At 39.6% G+C, this 18794-nt stretch overlaps 1 protein-coding gene across 4 annotated transcripts in view; it reads left to right on the top strand.

Annotated features, from left to right (window-relative positions):
• TSPAN9 (tetraspanin 9) overlaps positions 1–18794 on the top strand; it is a 168178-nt gene that overhangs the window by 13315 nt on the left and 136069 nt on the right. For 2 of the 4 annotated variants that reach the window (XM_062487424.1, XM_062487426.1), the window contains exon 2: positions 12829–12951. The gene's annotated coding sequence lies outside the window, so the exon portion shown is untranslated. Of the gene's footprint in view, positions 1–12828; positions 12956–18794 lie in introns of all 4 variants that reach the window. The other 2 variants (XM_062487423.1, XM_062487425.1) reach the window with 1 other exon arrangement.

Genomic DNA, 18794 nt, shown 5'->3' with positions numbered 1-18794 from the left:
TTCAAAATTTAATCCAAAATGAGATCAGGCAAGCAAGGCAAGAAAGAGAAGTATGAGAAAAGGTTTTGTTAATTTATATTAGCTGTCTTATAGTCATAGAAATAACTTGATGACCCTGTTGTGCCAAAGGCACATATTTGTAAAATGTGTAAAAACGTGCTCAGATGTTCCACAGTCGGGCCAACACGTTGTTCACGTCTGATTTGAATGACTGCTTGACATCAGTCTCTGTTCTTTGTCATAAGAAGAGCTTGTCCAATTAAATGGATAATGCTAGACCACATCTTCAGGAACATTGTTAGAAGTTCTGCTAAGGTAGCCTGAGGAAAAGAAAGTTGCTGTAGGCAGGGGCCTTGGGATTGGCATTTGGCCAGGTCAGGATAATTTTGTTTTCAGAATTTCTGTTTTAGACGGGATTCTGAGTCCTTGAGGCAAAATTGTAAATGATCCTGTCCCGTAAGTTACTAAGTAATATGATACAGCTAAACTTTAATGTGCCATAAAGTTAAATCTCCATGGATGAGAGCACTCCACTGGCAAAAGATAAATTAGTTACAGGGAAAGGAAAATTATTTGTCCCAGAGATACTGTTGAGTTAATCACTGGTTCTTCTCAGGTTGCTTGAACCCGGAGTATTTGTCCCCATCATTAATTAACATGTTTTATTATCACTTCTGCTCCCTTGGAAGATCAGATTTGTGGCACTTTCCCATGGGTGGATTTTTATCTAAGTTTTTTAATATGGCGAAAGATTTTAGCTTGAGTAGTTAGTCACACATATAATCAAATCTCCTTATGAATGATACGGTGAGGCTGCCTCTTACTTGTTTGTCATGTGAGAGAAGGCATGGAAGAATGCGTTGGAGCACAATTTTCTGCTCTTACTCAGCTTGTTGTCCCTGTTGCCTGTCACCACGCTCCCACAGAGCTGTGACCCACAGCTGCCTTCCACAGAGCAGTAATTGGGCACGGCAGCCCCTGAAAGAAACTGTGGGGTCCATCTCTCTGGGCTGAGCTGGTTCGTGGTACTTGTTTTGTTGCATGCAGCATATTGTCTGCTTCTCTGTGATGGAATTAAAAAAAAGCCTCATTTTAAATAGTGATACATAAATGTTCCTGTGGTAGCCTATTGGACAGCTGTGAACTAAACTAAATTTCTTAAAGCAGTAGTTTTCATTTTTACTATTATCAGACCTTAAGCATTTTCTGGAGAGTCTCTGTATGCTCAGTTCAGATCCACTTTGATTTCTGATCTCTTGGCTGCTGTATTTAAATTGTTGACCTAACTGTTCATTTCTGCTTGGTGTATATCACACTCATGCAGCTGAGCTTCTTCAGAGAGGCTGTGAATGATTAGGTGTATTTGTCTTAAGGGACCAAGAAACTGATCTTACCATAGCTTGGATTGCCAGTGGATTCTTTCTTGCTTTTTTTTTTTTTTTCATAAAACTGTTGCTCTTTTAATCCCTGAATAGTTTCTTTCAGTGTAGGAGAGAAATCTGTGGCTTCATGTGGGCATAGGTGGGAATTCCAGGAGCTGCATTACTTTCCTTCTTAGTAGCCCTGGAATCCACCCCATCATTTACAAAGGGATATTGCTGTCATTCAGCAGGAGCATTTGTAGTATCACAGAGGTTAGAGATGCCAGTGGGGAAAAAGCATCACACTTTTCAGCCAGCCCTCTGCAGAGCCAATATCAAATTTCTCCCTGCTAATGTGTTTCTTGGCACTTTGGTTCAGCTGCTGTGGATTTTCCAGCAGCTGAGTGCCCCTCAGGCAGGTAGGTTTCCCCCTAGCAGAGGCACAGAAGTGTATTCCTAATACACTTGATACTTCCTTTGCAGTGTATCATTATCGATTGTAGAAGTCATTGCCAAGGTTTTTTTCCAAGCTCATTTTCCAAGCCAAGTTCAGTGTTTTTGAAAAGAAAGTTGGGAATCCATGTAGGTATCAACAATAGCTGTTAATCCTGTTTTTCTCCTCTTGGTCAAGCTAAGTAATCACCCTCCTGCTTTGTGTTCCTGCCATGGCAGTACTGGGAGCTCGTGCTCAGCCCTGTGCTGTTCCTGACTGAACTGTGCTACGCAGCTGCTTTAGCTTTGCCATCCTGCCAGTTCCTTCTCTGCCTGCCTCTGTATTGCCCTCAGGCTGACATGGAGATTAATTGACCTAGTATTGTAGGATGTTTCCTCTTTTTAAAGTCCCCTCTCCAGCAATGTTTAAGAAGAAAAAAGGGGGAGTCTGGAAACAAATAGTTGGGTAGCTAGGATTTGGTGTGCAACATCTGAGGGCAGCTAACACAAAGCAGCATTATTAATGGGAAAACTGTGGCATAAATGCACTATTGCTATAAAGAGCACAAGATCCGAGAGATGGAAAGCCTATTGTATTTCCTCAGTTTGCCTTGACTAGTGGGTTTCAGAGGCTCATGCACAGGTCTCCTGAAGTAACTCATCAGGAAACTTACTTTTCTAAATGGTCTGCATCAAGCAAATCCCAGAACCTTACCTGATTCAATTATTTGATTGAGTTGAGAGTTGATAAAACCTATGTGGGGCTTGATAAGGTATTCAGTAACAAAGCCAGGCAATAAAGTCAGATAGAAATTGAAAGATGCAAGCTGTCAAGAGCCTGTCACATGGACCAGGAGGAGATGAAGCTGCAAACATTTTGAAGTGGCCTATTTGGTACTATGCAAGATGGGTAAAATTTGAACCCAGGGTTGCTAGCATTTGGCCCATCTTTGTGTGTTTGTTTTTGCCTTCTGTTCCACGGGAGCACATTAGGTCAGGCTTGACTGTACATTGCTAGCAGTGCTGAGTGTGACAGGAGATGCTGTGGGCATGGAGAGTGAGCCATGCATGACTAAGAACAGAGATGGGATTCAGTGCCTGTGACTCTGAGCAGGACTGATAACACAGATTTGTGTGGAGCGGTTGCAAAAGCACAGATTTCCTCACAGAAAAACTAGTTCGAATTTGGGAAGAAAGTAAGCTTAGTGCACAATCAGGCTTCGCAAAGGACTCTGTCTCTGAATGAACATTCACACACAGTGTTATTTTGGACACTGTAGTTATTTTGGACTGTTCTCAGCCTAAACAAGCTGAAAAGTGATGGATTTGTCACATAAAACTGCTAAAAATAGATCTGTTAATACCAATTACTCAGCAGAACTTGTATCATGATGAGTATCTTTTTGTCAGAATAATTTTTGTAATCTTTTGAAAGCATTCATGCAGTTTAAGGTGAAAACAGAAAACTAGGTACTTTTAGATGTCATTGTTTGATTTTAAAATGTGGGGGTTTTTTAAAGCATTTTTTAAAACATGTAATGTCTACAGTTAGTTTATCTTGTCTCCAGGGATTTATTCTTAGCCTAAATAGTGTTTATGTGTCTAATTTATGTTTAAATGTTGTGTGCTTCTTTGACAGCATTACCTGCCTGTTTCTTCCATGCTTTGTGTATATCAGAATATAGAAACAGTCAGGAAGAAGTTAGTGAAGGCTGCGTGTTGTGTTGTGTATGCTTTTTTTTCACTGTGTCAGGAAAATCCACAAACGCCAGAGGTTTATGTCCAAAACAGAGACAAAGGAGTCCTACAGCTTTATTTGAATAAAGGGAGAGAGTCCTCTGGGGCACACGGGGTTTTCTCTCTCGAGGTTTCAGAGGGCACAGCCTCCTTTGATCCTAAACTCCTGGCTTCATGCTGCCTCTTCCCCATTGCTGAGGCACTGGGAAGGTACAGCCTTCCCGAACCTCCTGCCGCATATTCCCCCGTGAGCCTCCTGTTTAACCCCAAAGCTCACAAGTCCAGGCCGTGCAGACCCTTGTCTGTTCCAGGAGCCGGGGTGTCAGGGCTCTGCAATAAAGGCAGGAGAGACATTGAGAGCCATTTCAAACACCTTAACACCATCCCTTCACCCATCAAACTGTTGGTAAAGGCATCAGCTTTCCTCTCAACTGTTTTGATGTTAAAATTTTTATTGGTTGCTGAGCAATTTCAACTTACAGCCTTGTGAAGTGCTGCTTGACATACACATCTTTAAACCTGTTTGTTTTTCTCTTGTGGCTTGTGATTTTAAGTTCTGTTCATCTGCTGGAAAGTAAAGATTTGCCAAGAGCTGATTTTTGCCTGGGAGCCTCAGACAGAAGTGTCAAGTGTGCTCTTTGTCCAGGCACACCTTGGTGCTGTTTGGGTCATTCCAGAGACATGCAAGATGGGAGGAGGATTCCAGGAGTGAACTGAAAATTAATAATTTGCAGTTTTGTGTAAGTAAATCAGCATGCTATTAAAGCTGGTATTCTTCCTTGTGATTTTTTTATTATAACCTTAGTACATAATTAAAAAAAAAAGAAGGAGAGAGAAAATCTCTGGAAAACCAATGAGTATGTATAAGAGTACTAATTTTTACCTTTTGCATTTACTGACATTTGTATATATCTGGCTTTCAAAGCTGACAGCTGAAATAAAAATGTCTCGGGGACAACACTGTGACCTTTGTTAACATTTTTTCTTGTCACAATTGTTTAGTGCTTTAGTCTTCAGTCTGCTTGGGTTTTTTTTCCTTTTTTTTCTTTTTTCTTTTTTTTTTCTATTTTTTTTCTTTTTTCCTTTTTTTTCCTATTTTTTCTTTTTTTTCTATTTTTTCTTTTTTCTTTTTTTTCTTTTTTCTTTATTCTTTTTTTTCCATTTTTCTTTTTTCTTTTTTTCTATTTTTCTTTTTTCTTTTTTCTTTTTCTTTTTTTCTTTTTTTTCTTTTTTCTCTTTTTTTCTTTTTTTTTTCTTTTTTTTTCTTTTTGGAGTAGAGGGGTGGCTGTTTGGTTTGGGTTTTGTTATGGTTTTTTGTCATTTATTTTTGCTTTAAGCTGCTCACAGTGCTCACTTTTATTTATTGGTGGGATACAGTATACAGTGAAGACTGAAGTTGGCAAGGAGCTGGTGCCATGGAATGTACATTTTTACTGTTTCCTGCTTTTGTACTTTCATGCGAGTGCTTCCTTTGATAGTTGCCCAGAACAATACATAGCCTAAACTCTAATTATTTTTTTTTTATTTTAACAATTGTTACTTGTTCAGGAACAGTGCTTTACAGTTGGCTAGTACCAGTCATCCACCAGTTGTGGATGAGGGTGCAGTTGAGGGAATCCGGCCAAGCTCAGACAAATTCTTGTTTGTTATATCATCCTGAGCTACACAACTTGAAATATATTAAATTAGGCTGATGAACCTTTGAATGAGAAAACGTAGCAGAATGTGGAAAGAAATAAAGTAGTTTGGGTATGGAATTTTTTTCTTTTTTAAGAGAGGGTGTGTAAAGAGAAAAAAATCTAATCTTCAGCACTTGAATAGGTTAAAATGCTTTAGTGACTTTGTCCACTTTTTGTTCTCTGCACACAGTTTAAATGAAGCTGCAGATCTGTTTGTATACCCTTGTTTCAAAATGACATCTGCTAATTCACCTTAGGCTCTTCTATTTACATGATCATAATTCCATGAATACCTAAATGGAACAAATATATGAAATACTGAATATTGAAAATATATAGTGTTATTATGCATGCCATCCTGTCTTTTAAGGGGAGATTCACTGAAATGCAAAGATGGTAAAACCAAGAAAATTGTGTATTTCTTTTCATGTATCATATCTTTATTATAGATTGTAGAAGTCGTCATCAGGGTTGATGGTGGGGCTGTGAGTTTAGTGCATTTAAAACAGTCTGGGGTTATAGTTAGGTAGTGAATACCAAATATAATACATAAGAATTCCTAATTGACATGGGATATTAAAACTTGGTTTCAGCTCTTAAGTTTATTTTCCACCTATTAAGTTCAATTAGGGATTTTCAAGTATGAAACATTTTTCTTTTTACTGATGACGGCTGTGAGGTTCTTGTCCTGTTTGAAGACAGCACTCATCATTTCAAGGCAGCACATGATTTAAACTTTTCTTCAGTGCAGCACCCTCAGACTGCGTGTTGTGGTGCAGCTACTCTGATCTTACCATGGTGCCCACGAACAGGAAATTTGTGGGCAACAGGACATTTGTGGGCACCGGTGAACTTCTGGTACTGTATGAGCACAGCTCATGACTGCGTCACCATGTCATGGGAAGGTGGTCACATCTTAATTGGAGGCTTGCTTATTAATCAGCAAAAATGGAGGAATTTTCCTCCTGTTTTCAGTACCTTCTGTTGTAAAAACGGTGTATTTTATGGGAGTGTCAGGAAAGAGAGAGGAGAGAAACAGGCTGCAGGCCCCTGGGGAATTTCTCTGCCCACAGCTTTGGAACAGTTAACAAAGATGATGGGAGATTGGGTTAGATGAATTATTTTGTGAAAGTGGATGGATGCCAGACTAGATGCTGTGTTAACTCAGAGATTCCCAAAGGATGCCACGTGTGCTAGTTGTGGTATCTGAGCATGCCCATGCAGCAGAATGGTATTACCATGCTGAGAATGTGCATACAGCAGCAGCACTGCCATAGAAGTATGTAGCTGACCAAAGTGATTTTGAAACTTCTGTACTTGATGAACTCTGGTCAGCTTTAGAGACCTTGACATTCCTATAAAATATTTATAAACATCATTCTATGTTTTAAAACTGTCTCTGTCTTCCTGAAGATTAACTGGGCTTCAGAGATCCAGTGTGCTTACTGTGATGTAATGCCTTCTGCTGATACAGGTGTGAGCAGCATTGAATTTTTTGACAGATTTCACAAAACTGCTGAACAAAAGTCGCTGTGTAATGTGTGTGACTGTATCTGTATGTGTAACTGAGAGTCATGGGAGCAACTTGAAGCCAAGTATTACATCAGACTCTGCATTCCAGGCAGTGATTTGGTTTGGCCCTGCTGGATTATTGCTGCTCTCAGAGTTTGTGTCAGCAAGTTTACTCATGACTGACATGAATTTTTAGCCCAGATTCATAGTATTAAATGTAGGCCCCATCACTGACTACTGTGATCAGATACTTGACACTACTCTGCAACTGGCAGCCTTCATGCCAGTGGTGGGTCTTGTGGAGCAGATATGGTAAGGACAATGGCGTTACAGATGTGATACACAGGCCAGGGGTCGTCATCTGTGTCATGGAAACTTTCCAAGGGCTTGCTTCCAGCCTGATTAAAAGCCTGTGTCTGTATGACCATGTGCATCTTGGTACCCTTATCAATGTGTTTCTACTGAGGGAGGCCTATGGAGGGAGTGGGGACACTGTTTTAAATTTTCTTGAAACAAATGCTGCTAACTAAGCAGATAAGTTGTGGGTGGAGCAGCTCAAACATTCCTCATGATCCAAACATACGCCAGCACTCCTTGTGCATTGTATGGTGCAGGAAGCCCTGGGATAGGTATATGTCAAGTGTTAAAGCCATTTCAAATGCCATTTTATAAAACTGCATTTATAAATTCAGTAGCTTCAGAGTAATGAGCACCCAGCAATAAATAAATAAATAAATAAACAAATGAATAAATAAATAAATATTGGAACTTGTGATGTTACTGTCAGAAAGGACATTGAATCTATGATACCCCAGACTCCTGTGTGCTTAGGTTTATAAGGTGATGTCACTTGCGGACTCATTCAGGTTGGAAGGGACCTCCAGGGGTCATCTAGCCCAGCTCCTACTCAAAGCAAGATCAATGCTGACTTCAGACCAGGTTGCTCAGACATTGTCCAAATGGTTCTTGAATGTCTACGTGGATGTAGATTCCAGTCTCTCAGATACCTGTTCCAGTACTTCAGAGCAGTGATTTTTCTAATGTCCTGTGGCAACTTCAGTTGTCTCTTGTTCTCCTATTACATACTTGCATAAAAAGCCTGGCTCGTGTTCTTGGTAACCCTCTCTTGGGAATTGAAAGTCTGCTATTGTGTTCCTCCAAAGCTGTCATAAGTGAAGCAAGCCCCTTTTTATCAGCCTTTCCTCACAGGCCCAGAGCTCTAATTCCCTGAGAAACTTGGTGACCTTTGGCAGGACTTGCTCTGGTTTCTCATGGAATAGTTTGGGTTGGAAGGGACCTTTTAAAGGCCATCTAATCCAGCCCCCTGCAATGAGCAGGGACATCTTCAACCAAACCAGATTGCTCAGAACCCCATCCAACCTGGCTTGAATGTTTCCAGGGATGGGGCATCTATCATTTCTCTGGGCAACCTGTGCCAGTGTTTTATCACCCTCATTATAAAAAACTTACTGTATCTAACCTAAGTTGGTTCTCCTTCAGTTTGAAACCTTTCCTCTTTGTCCTGTCGGTGCATGCCCTTGAAAGATGTGCCTCTCCAGCTGTCAGGCCCCCTTTAGGTATTGGAATGTGCTGTGAGATCTCCTTGGAGCCTTCTCCAGGCAGAACAACCCCAACTTTCAGCACATCTTTATCAGAGAGGTGCTCCAGCCCTCTGATCACCTTCATGTGCCTCCTCTGGCCTCACTCCAACAGTTCCACAGCCTTGATCAACACTTTCTTGTACTGGAGGCTCAGAACTGGTTTTAGTTCAGCTTTGAGCAAAGGAAAACAATCACTTCTATTATCTACTGTGTATTGTCTTGTGGATACAGTACAGTAAGCTTTTAGCCTTCATTGCAATTCTGAGTCCTGCTTAGCCCAGTCTCCACTGGTACCCACAAATGCTTTTCAGTAGAGGTCCTTTCCTGGCAGCCTGTTTCTCTGGCCTGTCTGGGTGCCTCAAAGTCATAGCACTGCCCTGGAGCTTATTGTCTGCATCCCCTAGTTTGCTGTCATCTGCAAGCCTGATGAGGGTGGACTGTGTCACTTTCTCCAGGTCACTGATAAAGGTGTTACACAGGACAAGCTTCCAGACAGACCCGTGCAAAACTCTCCTCGTTGCTGGCCCCCAGCATAGATTATGACACTTCAGCCACTGTTCTTTGAGCCCAGCTTTCCAGGCAGTTTTTTACCTGTCTAGGTACCCACCAATCCACACTGTTAAAAGGCTTGCTGAAGTAAATCACATTCCCTGCTCTGGCATTATCCACAAATCCAGTTGTTCATGCGTTATTTGTCTCTGGCTAACTTGTGTTGACTGTTCCCATTCATCCACAGCATGTGCATATGCACAGGGATGTGTTCCAAGAATACCTGGTTCATGCTCCAGTTCATGCTGACCCTTTGGAAAACAGCTCTGTCTGGTTGATGACAAGCTGACCATGAGAGCTGACCATGAGTCTGCAGTACACACAGCTTAGCTTCTCTATTAGAGCATTTCTCCTTCTTCTATCAGTACCTAATATTTTTAGGAGTTTCACCTTTTGACCTATGAACTATGTTTTGTTATTGGTGCTCAAGATTTCATTGAATTTGCTGGTAAAGAACCCTCCAGAGAAGGTTTTCCTCTGAGCTTTCCTTTTTCTGCATGCTAATTAAATTCAAGTTAAAATTTATATGTGGAGCCTGAGGAAGAAAAGGAGAATTTTCCAGCCATGCTTGTATATAAACAGTTTGTTTTAAGTGGAGTGAATTATAAAAGCCAGTATTTCTTTAATTTTAATAGTTGCTTATCTTAAAACTTGGGTTATGGAAATAGATGATTGATTCTTTTCTCTTTTAAAATTCTAATAATTTTGGTATTTTAGCATCAAGCTGAACTTTTCCTTGGGCTGAAATGTAGAGCTGAAGCGGAGTAAAAGATCCCCCGTAATTTCATGTAGCTAGTTATGGTGGGGCAGAATTGTACGTTACAGGAAAGGTTTGAATACCTTAATTTTAAAGCCAAATTGCCCCAGTGGTATTTTGAAATTTAAGTTTTAATTTCTAGTCTTACAGTGGTTAAAAATAAAGCATAATAATTAATTTCTTAACTCGGGCATCTTTTCAGCCTCACTCTTGGCATACCTGTGCATTAATTTTAACACTAGAGGGCAGCTAAGACATTTCAGTTCTTCCAGAAAACCAGCTTTAGGAAAAGAGCTTTCATTCTTTTGTTACCCGAAGAAAGGAGTTTTATTAGATGCCTATTATGTGGTGTTTAATTTGCTTTAATTCTTTCAGGGTTTATTTGAACTTTAAAATCTAGCTTCCAACTTTCTAGCTCTCCTCGTGCCTCTATAGCTGTTCATGCAGTTAAACTGATCAGCAGTTGAAGAGGGAGAAAAGTTCCATATTTTAGTAGCTGTGAAGACATACTGCTTGTGCTTCCTGTGATGGGTATTTTGAACACCTTGTTTCAGAAACAAAGAGTGATGCCAGAGATGGGAAAGTTAAAGATCTCCTCTTAAATTTTCTCAAGAAAGTAGAAGTTTGTCTTATAGCACTTATAATGTATTTCATAGTTTTTGTTGGTATGTAATTTTAAATTAGTTTCCAAAACACTAGAGTTGTTGATATTTTCTTATTCTCTGCTTCTTTTTTTTTTTTTTTTTTTTTTTTTTTTTTTTTTTTTTTTTTTTTTGTGTGTGTAGCAGAGCTTCAAAATGATTACTTCTATCCCTCCAGATATTATTCTATCCTCTCAGCAATCAGGAAACAATCAATATGAAGACTTTAGAAAGGAAAGGTCAAACCAATTAAAAATTACTATTTTCACAGCTCATGTGAAAATTGCCAAAGAAGTTCTGCAGTTAATCCTGAAATTGGAAACGTAACTTATTTCTATTTAAAAAGTATGGTGAAATACATGGTGGAACACGTAAGTTGTTTTAAGGGTGTTTTGTCAGAGATGGGATATTATTCTGTTCTGGCTCTAAAGTAAGAATATATTCTGTCTTGTGAGTTGGTTGCTTTTGTATCTAATTTGGGTTTAATTTCCTCTCTTCCTATTTTGAATCCATTACACTTACTGCAAGTGTTGAACAATATTTTTCAGCAGCTAAGCGATCAAATGTTTCTTTGCACTAAAACTTTGAATGGTGTCTGGGACAGTAATAAAACAGTATCATTAAGCTTTTGAAAAAGGAACTCCGTCTCTTAAGAGTTTAATCTCTTACACTTAAGTGTGTTAGAGATTAAAGCTGATTTTTCTGATTTGGGATCAGATTTTTTTTCATATTTATAGATTATGTGTTCTAAAAACTAAACTATGCCTCTCTTAAGGATATTTTACACCTTTGAAACTTTTCAGTGATTGTAAGGATAATGTTTTCTCTTTCAAGCTAAGCTTCTGGAAATGTGTAGTTGCAAGGAAATCTTGTCTGTTTTTGTCAAAAGCTTTTCTTTCTCTTCAGAAGTGGAGAGAAGAATTACAATACTAATGTGGTAGGCTCAAGCAGTAAGATTTAAAAAACCATATAATTTATTTTTTTGAAGAAAAAAAAAGGATTTATTTCAGACTGTGGACTTTGTGGTTTGGCTTGTGATGCTGACTCTGATGCCAGACTATGGATTGTACTTCTCCAAGGCTTGAGGAGGAAAAGGCCTGAGCTGGGAACAGAATGGCTTGATCTCTTTATGTTGTGATATCCTGAAAGTGCTGCAAGTTTTGTGACTTTGCTTGGTTTCTGCCATGATTTCTTTCTTATGTTGCAGAGAGTATCTGTTATCTCTGACACTTCTTTGGCAATTTTGGACATAACACAAACATTCTCACCAGCCTGTACTGTGACTGATAGGGCATATTTTGAAAATGATTGATGCTTGCTTATTTTTTTCATAGGGAGCACTGCAAAGTGTAGGGCTGCTTGGCTTTTTGACAGTGCCAGACAACTGCTGTAGCAAAAGCTGGATTTCCATAGAAGGGATTAAAACAAATGCAGTAGTAAAACATTTTTCTTTCTGTTATTGGTTCTGGATCACAAGAAGGAGCCAAAGTGTAGCATTTTTATTTTGTCCCTAGCTGCCAGTCCTGTAAATTGAGAGATTATAAGTAGGCTTCACCTATAAAAGCAAACTGAAGAGAAGTTGCCAAGGACCATATTTTCTCCCTCTGAGGCTTAGTTGTAGGGTTGTGTATAGTAATGCCCCAATCTTTCACTGTGCAATCTCATTGTTTGGAGGTGTGGAGAAATTAAACCAGCTGTAAATTGTTTTGATGATTTACAGTCAAGGGTAAATGTCTGCTTCCTCTTTCTGAACTGCATTGCCTTCGCCGGACAAAAAGGACCAATAAACCTTCCTTGGTTATTTTTGTCATTATATTTAATAGATGAAACTGTGGCTGCATGTTAGGAAATAGACCTGGTGGAAAGACACTGCTCTTCTGATGACATTTGAGAGCAGATTCTATTTGAGCTTGAATGCTTAATAGGCCATCCTTCTTTGGATGTGGTTCTTATAAAAGAAACTGCTTTGTAGTAGACACACTATATTTTAATATTAAGGTTTCATATTTAAAGGTCCTAGTAGATAACTAAGCTTTGTTTGGTATTTCCCCCTTTCTGCTTTCCTATTTTAGATATGAGTGACTGGAAGACTAGCCTTTTTCAGTAGCTTGCTTCATTTTATGTTTGGTTATACAATGTCCTGGCAGCAGTTATTTTATGCTCTCAGGAGAAAATTTCTTACAGAAGTTCAGATTTTGCTAGTCCCTTACAGCTTCCTCTAGTGTGAGATAATTTAAAGGAAACAATACTTATACAAAAATATAAAGCTTTGATGTTTGTGACATAAAATTATGCTACCAGTCATTACCATTTACCTCTCCTGCACCATGAGCATTCATTTTGATCTTGTCTGAGCTGTGCTGGTCAGCACACTGCAGATAGAGTGAAACAAATCAAGGTGGTGAAAAAATCACGTGGTAGGATGTAAGCCTTGTTCTCTTCCACCTCAAATCTCTTCTCTGTGCAGTGTGAGGAAGGTGTTTGGTATCTTTCTGTTCTCTGCTGCAATCTCTGTGTGTGGGATGAGGACAATGGAGTGTTTTTTCCTTTTTTATGCAGTGTGGTGTTGCTGTGTATGAGGAAGTCACAGGAGGAAAACAGAAGAACTTTTCCTGCATAATCCCACTGCCTCTGGAAGATCAGTTGAGAAATACTCTCCCAGTGGAAGAGCTGCAGCAGCCAGTAGGTACCACTTACTTTAATGTGCTTCTTTCAGTGTGAAATGAATTGGGCTGCTCTCTGCAAGAGCATGTGCATTGGTTTGACTGGTGGTCTAAATTCTTTGGCTGGAACTTAAATTCTCCTTGTAAGTTTGTTAAGTCTGTGAGACACTAATGTAGTGGTCTGTTCCTCCCTGAGGGTGGAAAGCTCCTGAGAACAAACACGGAAGCATTAGCAATAACAAAAGCCTCTTCTGTCTTGCTCCAGTTTCTCTTTAGTTTTCTGATGAAGAAGCATCTGGTACGGCCTTTAGCTGTCCCTTTATAGGCCATAAGTCCTGATACGTTGCCAAGTGGCATAATATTATGTTTCATTTTTATAGAGGATTTTGCAGGGCAGAGGGAACAGTGCACAAAAAGTTTATTTGTTGCATGATAAGGTCATTCTTTAAGAACGAGGCAAAACTACAAGTGTTTTATTTTTGATCAGCTTTGACTTGTGATTAGTTACAGCTTCCCACAACCAATGCTGTCATAGCAGATTTTATTCTGGATCATAAACAGTGATTGTAAACAGTATTAAAAAAAAAAAAACAGGAAAAAAAATTCCTAAGAAGGAATGTGTTTGCAAGAAGATTTATTTCTGACATGAGTCATACAGTTCATGAACTTCTCACAGATGCGCTCATCATAGTCGTAAGGGAAATCTTTAGCAGAAATGCTGGTATCTAAGTCACTCAGATATTACCTGCTTCTCAGTGACATAGGGTGCCGTGGATCAGCATATCTACACTATACAACTGTGTTCCTAAAGTATTCCTATAGCTTCTTCCTTCTGTTTGAAGCTAAACCTGCTTGAAATGTACTTATTCAGTTGCTTAAAGTCTCACTCACACGTCTTCTTAGTTGTAGGAGGTGTCTTATACTTCAAGAAATATCTGGGATAGCTTTTAATTCAGTTTTTTTAATAATGGAAGTTGTTTTCAGTGGTTCCTAAAAAGATGGTGTTAGAAGCTTTGAGTGTAGAAACATTCAAAGACTTATCAAGAGGTAGGTTATTGCATTTTGGCAATACACATAAATTGTATGCTTTTAGAGGAGCAGAACAGGATTGGCAGTGGCACCTCTTTGTTTTTTTCCGGGTATGTAAATTATATTTTGTGTTGAAGGAGGTCACTGTGTTCTTATATATAAACCAAGAGATGCATATGTGACAGGGATGGGCAGTGTGTGATTTATGTCCTAATGATTCCTTCAGTAATTTTGTGAATTTCTAGTGAGAGCATTGGTTCAAAATGGATTTGAATGTTCTTATCTGGAAGTAACTAAAGCAAAATTGGCAAGACTTTGCAAAACACGTTTCCAAGAAAAAGAAACCACCAATGATGGTTGTCAGAGAGAAACTACTAAGTGAAATCTTGTGCTCTCAGTTACTTCAATGGTCAAATGAGTTGTCCAGAATGTCTGCACAGTAAAGGGATTTGTTAAAAAAGTTTGCTTGATAGGTATTTTTTATTTGTTGCGTTTGTTGTTGTTGTTGTTTGGTTGATTTTGTTATTAACAGCAATGTGTTTACTTAAAGTCTGTAAGAGCATATTTTATGGTATCCTTCCTTTATCTACAAAGGAAATGAAATGTAACTGTTTATAAGTCACCCCTTATCTCCAACCCCTCCTTTTGCTAGAGTTTAGGAAAGGTTGGGATGAAGAAGAAAGCATGCCAAAATGAATTTGAGTGGTGCTGAACTCTCAGTGGACATGAACAAACCAAATCCAGAATCTGTCTTTGAGAATCCCCTCTTTGGTAGTTTAGTTTGTCTCCAATGCCGAGGTGTTACAGCAGCAGTTGTCAGCAGGGCTTGGTTCTTGGATAATTCTCTCTCATGTAGTTTGGCTGTAATTATTAAAATCAGAACCTTTAATTTTTAATTTTACAACTACAGGCCATTGAAACATGAGCCCAATCTGCTGAAGTAGCACCATGTCTCCTCATAAATGAGCCTCAGCATTCTGTGCCAGCTGCAGGGCCTATGCAGCATCACTCCATGTAGGTCACAGCAGTCCAATTTTGAGGTGACAAGTTCATGCATCACTGTGGCAAGCCGTGATGGGGGCCAGCAATGACAGGAAGTGCAGTACAGTGAGATGAAAATGAAAAATAATTCTGTTCACTATAGCTTCTAGTTGACACATGTTCCTGACAAATTCTTACTTTGGTTTTGCTTAAGTACCCAATATATTGTTCTAATAGCATTCTTACAGAACTGGTTGATCTGAAAATTACTCTGGAGCTGACGGCTTGTAAGGAGTTCTAGCTAATGGTGTGGCAAGGATCTAAAATGGGGATAGTACAGATTTATGCTGTATTAATTATAACTGGACAGGGATGTAGGATTTCATGAGCCTTGGAAGTATCTTAGAAGACGAAAGTTAAAAAAGGAATAGAATAGAATAGAATAGAATAGAATAGAATAGAATAGAATAGAATGGAATAGAATGGAATAGAATGGAATAGAAGTAGAGTATTTCAGTTGGAAGGGACCTAAAACTATGACCTTGCTCAACTTTCTAACAGCTTGAGGGCTGACCTTTTTTGGTTAATAAGGGCGTTTCCCAAATGCTTCTTAAACAGACAGGCATGGGGCATCAGTCACTTATCCAGGAAGTCTTGGGGTTTCCAGTGTCTGACTACCTTCTCAGTAAATATGTGCTTGCCATTGTCAAGTCTGAACCTTCCCTTGTGCAGCTTTGAACCATTCCCAGTTTTGTTGCCCTCCTCTGGATACGTTCCTCCTTCTTCCCATCCCACTTACATTGTGGTGCCCAGAAGTGCTGCCAGCGCTCCGGGTGAGGCTGCCCCAGTGCTGAGCACAGTGGATGGTCCCCCCTGTGCCCGGCTGTGCTGCCGTGTTTGATGCCCCCAGGACACGGTTTGTGCCCTCTGGGCTGCCCGGGCACACCCTGCTGACTCTCACTGAGCTGCTGCCCACCAGCACCCCCAGGGCCCTCCCTGCAGGGACCTCCTCAGACATTCCTCTCCCAATTTGTACCTGTGCCTGCAGTTACTCCATCCCAGGTGCAGGATCTGCCACTTGTTATTGTTAAATTTTGTGCCAGGGATGACTGCCTAATGCTCTATTGCAGATTCCTCTTCAAGGCCTCTTGTCCCTCCAGAGAATCAGCAGAACCTCCTGGTTTAACATCAGCAGCAAATTTGCTGATAGTGCACTCAGGTCCTGCATCCAAATCACAGATAAACACATTGCACAGAACTGTCCCTGGAACTGAGCCCTGTAAAACACACTGGTGACCAGTCATCAGCCAGATGTAGCCCCCCCATTTGCTGCCCTCCTTTGAGCTCTGCCCTTCAGCCAGTTCTTCACCCAACACAGTGTGAACCTGCTCAGATTGCAGCTGGGACAATTTCTCCAGGAGGATGCTGTGAGGGATTATATCCAAAGCCTTACTAAAATCCTGAAAAACCTAACACACCAAAGATTGGAATAGCACTCTACATGTAGAAGTTATTCAAACTAAACTGTACTGACATGTAGACAGAGTCTCTCACAAGCTGTACATATTTCTTTTTCTTTCTGTCTTTGCATACAGATCATAGATTCTCTCAGCAGTGTGGCCACTGGATAGGAATGGGGAAAAAAAAAAAAATTAGAGTGGAAAAAAAAGAAAGGATGCAAAAGAAAAATTTGACTTTTTATGAGTACAGTTAGCTTTTGTAAGTACAACAGACACTGTTTTGTGTGGGTTTTCCCCCCTCCCTTTCTGTAGTATTGACCACCTACTTAAAATTAAGATGTGGGACATGCCAGATTGATGGGCATTCAATCAAATCTGTGTAATCTCTTATTAGTCTGTATGTCTGAGGCTATCTAAAAGAAATCAAAACAGCTTAATTTCCGCAATTTAAAAATTTCTGTTTTTTAAAATTTAATTTAACCAGAAATTAGGCTGAATGAATGATTGACTCAACAATCAGTAAATACTTAAGTATTGAAACTGTATCCAGGGTCATAGATAACTCAGCCTTAGCTAGGGAAACTCACAGTTTAAAGTTTTAAGACTGGTTCTGACATTTTCTTGTCTTGTTTAATTTTTTTAGTCCCATTCATTTTTCCCTGCAGTGCTCTGTGACTACTGCCTTTCTGTAAACATCCATAGGTCAGAGGTATTCAGTTTGGCTTAAGTAGCATTCTCATGGGCAGATTGCCAGGAACTCATAGGCTTCACCTAAATTACACGTTGCTGGGAATAATGTCACTCTCATCTGCTCTTATCTTTTGGTTGTTTCTTGCTTAGACTTCCATCTGGCTTTTTACTGGGTCAAGATAAGTTGCAGTAATTGGTGGTATCTGTATTTCCAATAGTTTGCAGCTTCACAGCGTATTTGGAGGCAGGTACAGTGCAGGGATACTGAAACTAATAGAAGAAATTTCCACCCAGTTCCCATATTTTTTTATAGTCACTACTGGGAGAGGGTGTCAGAGCATAATAGAGCATCCACAGCTTCAGCTGTAATTTGTTAACAGTCTGACTTCGACTCATTAAGAAATCCAGTGCAGCTTCCAGCCACAGTAATTCTAATGCCCTGGGACATACAGTCTCATACAGTGTGTTCCCTGACCATCATATGAGGCTGCATGTATTTGAGATATAGGTTGGAAGGGTTGGTCAGGAAATAGGACTTGTCTGGGCAACAGTTCAGACTCGCTTTATATTAATCTTCAGTTTATCATCTAGAGAATAGATTTTCTCACGTAAAACATGTCTTTGCTTGGAGGATGAAAATGGTTTTTTTTAATACTTTCTGCTACTTACTTTTAAAGTGTAAGTCATCCTTCCCTGATAATGATGGAACAACTTAAATTTAGTTTTTCTTTTTGTTTCTGTGGTGAGATCACTGGGGGGTTATTTTCTGTTGAAGCTCACAGAGAGGGCTTTGAAACAATAATGTCTTGATTCTGAAACATTTGACAAAACATATCTGAACCTATGCCATTGCAGGAATGCATGAGCTGAGCCTTGAGGAGAAATTATGGTGTTTCAGTGCAGTCATGAAGACTTGACAGTATAGAAATTCCTCAAATCCCAAATAGTTACTCTCTATTCCGAGATAAATTTATTGAAATCTAAACTTGTGTCTTAACAAAAAGGCATGTTCTTGGCAGCAGGATGATTCTGACTTTTGATGAGAAAGAGACTGATTATTTAAGTGGGATTTGACAAATTTTTTTTGGTGCCTGATTATCAAGAGTAAACAGCATACAGAGGAATAGCTGATCCATTGTAGACACTTTTCCCTCTGCTTTCCAGTGATCTCTGCATTATTCACCTTGAGCAGAAGTAAATTGAACCCGAAATTTATATTACTTTGTTCCTCCTCTTTCCTCTCCCTAACTTCTGGGAATCTTTTTCTTAAACTGTGTACATTTGCAGAACTGTAGCACCCTGACTGGTATAGATTGAAACCCTTTACTACCCCAAAATCAGAAGGAGAGAATCCAGAAGTCTTGTGCTTCAAATCAGATAGGTAGCTCACTGAGAATTCTTGCACCCAGCTAGACAAGCCCTAAAAGCTTGAGAACCATAGAGAAGCTAAACTTCAAGATAAAGTGCAACAGCTCTATGGAAGTCTTAACTTTCTAGATGAAAAGATGGGGAACGCAGATTAGGAAAAATTCTGTTGTTTTCCTTTATTAGAGATTTAATATGGACACTATTTTAAAGCCCTGCATTTAGTGGCCAGTGTGCTCCTCAGGGCCAGCAGTAACACAGACATCTGCATGAGAAATGTTAAACCTGCAGCTACTGTGTTCTGGGAGTTTCCCAAATGATAAGAAGGTGCCTTTAC

This window comes from Cinclus cinclus, chromosome 2 (assembly GCF_963662255.1).
Source record: "Cinclus cinclus chromosome 2, bCinCin1.1, whole genome shotgun sequence".
Lineage (NCBI taxonomy): Eukaryota > Metazoa > Chordata > Aves > Passeriformes > Cinclidae > Cinclus > Cinclus cinclus.
Note: the sequence above shows the minus strand (reverse complement) of the source record. Positions and strands in the feature narration are given on the sequence as shown.